The 7,011-nt window shown below is 48.9% G+C and overlaps 1 pseudogene; it reads left to right on the forward strand.

The window, feature by feature from the left end:
* Positions 1–5,853: 5,853 nt before the first annotated feature.
* The window catches only part of LOC108446104, a 2,373-nt pseudogene continuing 1,215 nt past the window's right edge, over positions 5,854–7,011 (forward strand).

Here is a 7,011-nt window from a genome sequence, read left to right on the forward strand (position 1 = left end):
AATCACCCAACCCCCTCCTGTTTTCCCCGAAGGTTCAGTGTCCATCACCTGAAACCTCCCAGTTTACCCTTATATGGTCCTTGTCAATCCCCCGAGACCCTACCCCTCTAGATACCTCCCCCTTTGGAAATCCCCTAAACCTTGATGCCCCATTGGGGCATGTGATCCCTTTCCCTCCTCCCCTTGAGGCTATTGGCCCAAGGAAATGTCTATCCTCGTCCATATCCCTCCCTTAGAGATTTCTATTGGTCCCCAGTTAAGCCATCCCCATTGTAACACCTCCCTTTATAAGAGGTTCCCTGGAGCTGTTCGAGGCTTGTCTCCTGGGAGTTGCTTCCAATAAACTTGGATTATCCCATGTGGCAAGCCTCCTTGCAACTTTCTATCCTCTCCCTCGTCCGGACTGCTGACAGCCACTGTGCCTGGAGCTTCAGCTCCCCTGGGCAAGAGCTGAGCCCCTGAGGAGCAGCTTTAAAGCCAGGAGCCTCCAGCTGCTCCCCACTCCTGTCGCATACCACAGGAGCTAGCCTGCGCAGTGGTCGGTGGCGGTCATTGCGACACAACTCCACTGGTGTGTCCTACACCCTTTGGAAGCTGTCCTCTGCTTATGGGACTGAATATGAATTGGAAAGGGTCACACTGGGAATGTGGTTGTTTCTGGATAAACTGCAGAATTTGCAGTAGTAGAATTTGCATCATGGATAAAATCTTTTTGTTGCTCCAGGTCCTTCCTTCTCTCAGAAGAGGCTGTGAGTTGCTCCACTCTATGTGAGCACATGAAAATTCAGTGTGCCCCAATGTCAACACACCTTGATAGAGGATGTCCTGACACCTTCTCTGGACCAGGCCAGAACTGCGGCATTAGGGTTATTCTGGGCAAGCAGCAGAGAGGCTTGGCCAGTCCCTGGGGGAGAGCAGCTCTTCTTTGGGGCCTGTCATCAGCTTGCTCCTCCTGACTTCCCCTTCATTTATAGGGGTTTTTAAAGATAACACCTATCCCAGGACATTGAATAGAGAATCTCATTCTCTATATCTAGTTTCTATATCTCTTCTTTTACATCAATCATGTAAAATGTAGGCTTTGCAAAATGCAGGCTGTTGACTGCAATACTCTTTTGGCTGCTGAATTTTGGTAGCCTACAGACTTTCACAGCAGATTTCTAGCAACTCTATTGTCAGAACCAGCCAAGTGCCTTTGGTTTTTTTCTGTGCCAAGGAAACAAAAGAAAACTGTACTACAACACTTTGTATAGGTAATAGGGTATAAATGATATTTTCAAAAAAGACTTGGCTACTTGCAGCTCAGTCTTTTGTTGCTCATTTTTTATGTCACTTCTGGGGAGTCTTTATGCTATTGCAAATAAGGGGTTTCTAATCACCTGCAAGGCAGGGAATGATCATCTTTTGCAGCACTGTCAAGACTGCCCTGGCAACAGACCAGGGGCTTCATCCTGACTCCCCAGGTGCTAAATCCACATGCTAAATCAACTTCCCAGATCCATCCCTCCAGTGCCAATAAGCACAGTTTCCCAGGTAGGTCAATGGGCAGCCCGAGTGTCAAGCATGGAGTAGGATTCCAGCCCTCACTGCTGCTGATGTGATTCTACAATACCAAACTTGTCAGGAGTGGGCTGGATCCTGGCTAACATAAATTGGTGCACCCTGAGTAGCCTGAACATTACAGAAACATCCTTGGCTGTGCCCTGGGTCAGGAACACTCTGTGAAGGAGCAGAGAGTTCAATGTGGTTGGCATGGCCACACAGCGGGGCCAGATGCAGGGCTTGGAATGTTCCCTCCAGGCAGCCCCAAATTAATGCCCTGGGCCTGCAGTTTCATCCCAGCTGGGTATCGGGACACAGCCTCCAGCTCTTCCCCAAGAAGCAGCTAGTTCACACACACAAAATTAAAAGTTGACTGCTCTCTTTTTTTCATAAAGCAGGTTGAGAGACAAGGCTTTTGAAAGGAAAATAAACCCCACTTCCCCAGTATTTATTTGTTTTATGTTTGCTTTTTTTCTTCTCAAGGGACTCTAAAAATCAAATTAAGACTCCAGAGCTCAGTTGCCTTCCTGGCAGGGACTGCTGCTGGCCATGGCTTGGGTTTGCTCTCATCTCTGTGCAGTGGCTGGAGGGATGCAAACATTTCTCCATAAACCCTTCTTAGAGAAGTAACATATGGGGTAAATAGGATTTTGCCTGTTTCTTCCAAGCCATCTCATCCTAATTAGACAGAAAAAAGATCCTGTGCTTGAAACACACCCCAGAGCTATAGCCTGAAGAAGTGCTTAGGCACAATTAGATGGACTTGGCGTGGGACTCAAAATAATCATAATTACCAAAACCTGTTTTGGACCAGCAGCAGTGTCACAGCTATTGCAAGTATCTGCTATCACTGCCCGGCACCACTGTCTCTTGCCAGGGGCCACCCTCACCAGCTCTGGTCATGAGCCTGCAGTCTCTAACCATGTTCTGTTGAAATGGCACAGGCTAGAAACAGACAGGGATGTTTTTATTTTATTTATTCCCCCACCCCTCCAAGAGTAATTTCTTCAGGGCTGGGGAATAGAGTTTTGTTTCCAGCCCACAGCTGCATGCAGTGGCCCTGCCCGGTTTATTGCTGAAGACAGTGATACCCAATCAATCCCACACTTAGAAGCAAGGCACTCTGGTACTGTCTTCTATCTGCTTTTCTACTTTATGAGCCTGTCAAACTGTTTTTATTCATACCTAATATATTTCCACAATGTCAGGAAAATTAATTCATAAACGCCAGAGGTTTATGTCCAAAAAGGAGACAGAGGAGTCCAGTAACTTTCCTGACAAAACGGGCACTCGTCCAGGATATTTCCACCGTCTGGGGGTGGTGGGCAGCAAGCGGAGCTGAAGGCATGCCTCACCCCATTTTGGTGATCAGCTCCCTTTGGTGCTGGCCGGCACTGGGTGATTGGTTGGGTTCCTGAGACTGTCCAGGAGAGAGACAAGTGGTGGACCAGGGGGTCTGTGAAGAGTCCACAGGGAAGGACCACTGAAAATTTCACCAGTGAGTACAATGGGATCTTCAAGGAGTAAACCTGGGAGGGCACCCATGGAGGGTAGTGTTGCAATTATTAAAGGATCAGGGGCATGGATCATTGATAGAATTATGGGATCAATAGAAGGACTGTACAAGCAATAGGCCTAGAAGCAAAAGGCCTGTGTGTGAGAAAAAACTCTCCATGGGAAAGTCCCTGTGTGAAGAAAACAAGCAGGGCTGGGAATAAAGAGGGAGTTTTGAAACGATGCAGTTGTCCTGGTAAAATGTGCTAACCAGGGAAAAAGGGGGGTGAACACTGAATTCTTTAAATCATAGCATGACTGTGGAAGCTTGCCAATGTAAGTCCAATTATGTAGAAGTAGAAATGTGCTTTGATAAGCTTTAAGCCACTTAGGAGTTAACAAGCTGGTATACTATATAAATGCCTTTGGATTGCTAATAAACGGAGTTTTGCACTTATCAACCATATTGGCTTGGACTGCATCTCTCCCCCCGCTGGGATCCCCGGGCTCTCGTCCTTTTACAATTCCATCATCTGGCGCCCGAACTCGGAGCTCAGAACTCGACCTCGGACTCGTTCCTCTCGACCCGGCGGGAGCCGACTGCGGTGCCGGAGCAGCGCCGGTGGGCGTAAGGATCGACGGCTTGCCTGATCCCAACCTGGACCGACCTGGCATCAGGGGTCCGCCGTTTGGCTGACAAAGGCTAAACCTGAAGGCTGCATGACCCTGACAGCAGGGACAGGCGCGGTAGGACGCGGCTTTGTGGGTAGATGCAGTTTGTGGTAAGACACAGTTTGTGGTAAGACACAGTTTGCGGTTGGGACGCAGTTTGCGGTAGGACGTGGTTATGGAAACTGAGGTGGCCTTTGGTTTACTTTTACGCTTTTTAGAAAAGCAGGGAATTAAGGAGATAAACCTTAATAAGGAATTGGTGCAGTTAGTGGAGTTTGGAATGGCAAGAGGCTATTTTAAAGAGTCAGGATCGCTGTTTCATGAGCAGCAGTGGAAAGAATATGGTGACTGTTCGTGGAATTTGGTTATAGACTACAGTAAGGAAGCTAAGAAGTTAATGAAGCTGTGGAGAGCAGTTCTTAATTGCTTGAAACACTATCGGGTAGAGAAGCAGGTAGCAGCAGTTGCTACAGCTCATTTAGGCAGCAATGATCCTCCACCAGGTATAATGACACTTGGGAGCCATGTTCCCACGCCACCAATAGGGTGTTCCGTGCCTGTGAAACCCCCTACAGATCCAACACCGGGTGCCGTACCTACTGCACCCCCGGTGCGAACACAGGCTGAGCTATCGGACGGCGGCAACAAACAGTTGGGCCAAGAGGCCGCTAGATGTCGCAGATGTCGCCATGAGCCTGCTGGAACTGACATTCGCAGAGCATGTAACACCCCTAAGTTACAATGTAGTCAGGTTGATTGGAGAAATATCGTAAAAACAGCCCGTGAAAATGAAGATTATGACCTCCCCGAGGCAATCGGAGATCCAGTTGCCTTCCCGGTAATATATCAAGCAGCTGGGGATGATGTAGTAGGAGAATATAGTCCGGTAAACTGGAAGTTGTTAACTCAGCTGCGGGGCACAGTCAATGAGTCCGGCCTGCACAGTGATGATGCTAAACTACGTATGGGGCTGTGGGATTCTTTGCCCAGAGGATATTAAAACTATTATGAGAATGATTATGACCCCTTCACAGGTTATGCTGTGGCAGGCGCACTGGCAACACCTTTGTGACGCCTCTGCTAATACCCACCGTGACGCACAGGACCCCTTACATGGGGTTACGGTGGAGCAGCTTATGGGCGTTGGGCAGTTTGCCAGAGTGGAAATGCAAGTGAAAGTGGGACCGGAAAGATTATTGGAGGCTATGAGACTTGCCTGGCAGGCAATGTCCTTTGTAAAAACAGCACCCCCTGAGCCTTCCTATCTGTTAATCAAACAAGGAAGGGATTAATCCTTTTCAAGTTTTGTTGATAGGGTTACTAATGCTATACATAATTCAGATGTACAGGATTTTATGAAGACAGTTAAGACATTGTTAAGACAGTGTGTCATGGAGAATTGCAATCCGTACACCCGGTCCATAATAGTTACCTTGCCAGCTGACGCACCAGTAGAGCTGATGCTAGAAAGAATGAGCTGTGTGCCAGTAGGGCCACAGGCAATGTTAGTGGAAGCTGTTAAGGAGATTGGGAAAGATCTCGTGCATGCCCAGACTCAAGCCTTTGCAGCCCTTGCCCCCTTGAAAGGGGCAGAAGCAAGAGACGGGTGCTATATTACCTCTAATGACGTCAAGTGCTACCGATGCGGCCGAAGAGGGCGCGTGAAACGGCAGTGTCAGGTCCAGCGAGTATGGTGCCATAACTGCAATCTCCATACTCACTCCACGGAAGCCTGCCAGAGGAGGCTGGGAAACAGGACATCGAGCGCGAAGGGTCACGGCGCGCAGACACCAACAGTGGCCCCAGCAGTAGCGATGCCAGTCTCCACAGCTCCCTGCAACCTGCTGGCTGCCTTCGGCCAGCAACCCGAGGAAGCCTCGGCTTGGACCTGGCAACAGCAATAGATGTGACTCTGATCGACGGCCGGCACCAGAGGATTCCAACTGGCATTAAAGGGCCCCTGGTTATCAACGGACAGTGCTATGGAGCTTTGCTGTTAGGCCGCTCTTCTAGTAGCCTGAGAGGACTTTTTATATTGCCCGGCCTAATTGATAAGGACTATGAAGGAGAAATTTGCATTATGGCTCAAACTCATTTTCCACCTGTGCACATCCCAGCACATAGCAAACCCACCTGGCTGCAGCTATGGCCGAGGGAACGCTGGAGCGGGGAATGGGAAATTTTGGTTCAACTGGGAGTCTCGCTCTTCTCACCCTCCCACTAGCTCAGCGGCCAGTTGCTACTGCCGTGTTCACTCGTGGCAGTGATTCTATAACTTTGTCTGCGCTTTTGGACTCTGGAGCAGACCTGACAATCGTGGCCAATTCATGCTGGCCTCCGCATTGGCCCCTTCAACAGGCAGCAGGAGGGGTCGAAGGTGTCGGAGGCACTGCTTCAGTGCAACGCAGCCAGGATCAAATTCAAATCATACTAGACGGACACACTGCATCTGTTGTAGTTACAGTGATGCCTCTGCCAGAGAAAGTTAACGCTTTAATAGGGAGAGATGTAGTGTGGATCAAGCAGTGGCCGCTCAAAGAGGAAAGTCTGCAGCAAGCTCATGCACTAGTGCATGAACAGTTGAATCAAGGACATATGCGACCATCTACGAGTCCATGGAATACACCCATCTTTGTAATCAAGAAGAAATCTGGAAAATATCGTCTGTTGCATGATTTGCGTGCTATTAATGCTCAGATGCAAGCTATGGGGACCCTGCAACCTGGTCTTCCCAATCCTGCAGTTGTACCTGAGAACTGGCATTTATTAATAGTGGACTTAAAGGACTGGTTTTTTTACTATACCATTGCATCCTGATGACATGCATCGTTTTGCTTTTACTCTCCCTGCTATAAACAGGGCAGAGCCTGCTTCTCGATACGAGTGGACAGTACTTCCACAGGGCATGAAGAACAGTCCCACCTTGTACCAGATGTATGTTGATGCTGCACTGAAACCAGTTCGAGTGCAGTGGCTGAAAGCCATCATTTATCATTATATAGACGATATACTGATCGCTCAGCCAGACCCAATCACCCCCCGACAGGAGCTCCTGCTCACCAATCAGTTGAACCGGTATGGCTTGATTGTTGCGCCTGAAAAGGTTCAACGTACACCTGTTTGGAAGTACCTGGGGTGGAATATCGCTGAGGTACAAATCAGGCCACAGAAGGTGACAATTCAAACCAATCTCAAAACCCTGAAAGATGCACAAAAACTCTTGGGTGACCTGCAGTGGCTGCGGCCAGTCGTTGGCATCAGTAATGAGGATCTAGAGGGACTAAGGGCCTTGCTGGAAGGGAC

This window comes from Corvus brachyrhynchos, unplaced genomic scaffold (genome assembly GCF_000691975.1).
Source record: "Corvus brachyrhynchos isolate BGI_N302 unplaced genomic scaffold, ASM69197v1 scaffold3, whole genome shotgun sequence".
NCBI lineage: Eukaryota > Metazoa > Chordata > Aves > Passeriformes > Corvidae > Corvus > Corvus brachyrhynchos.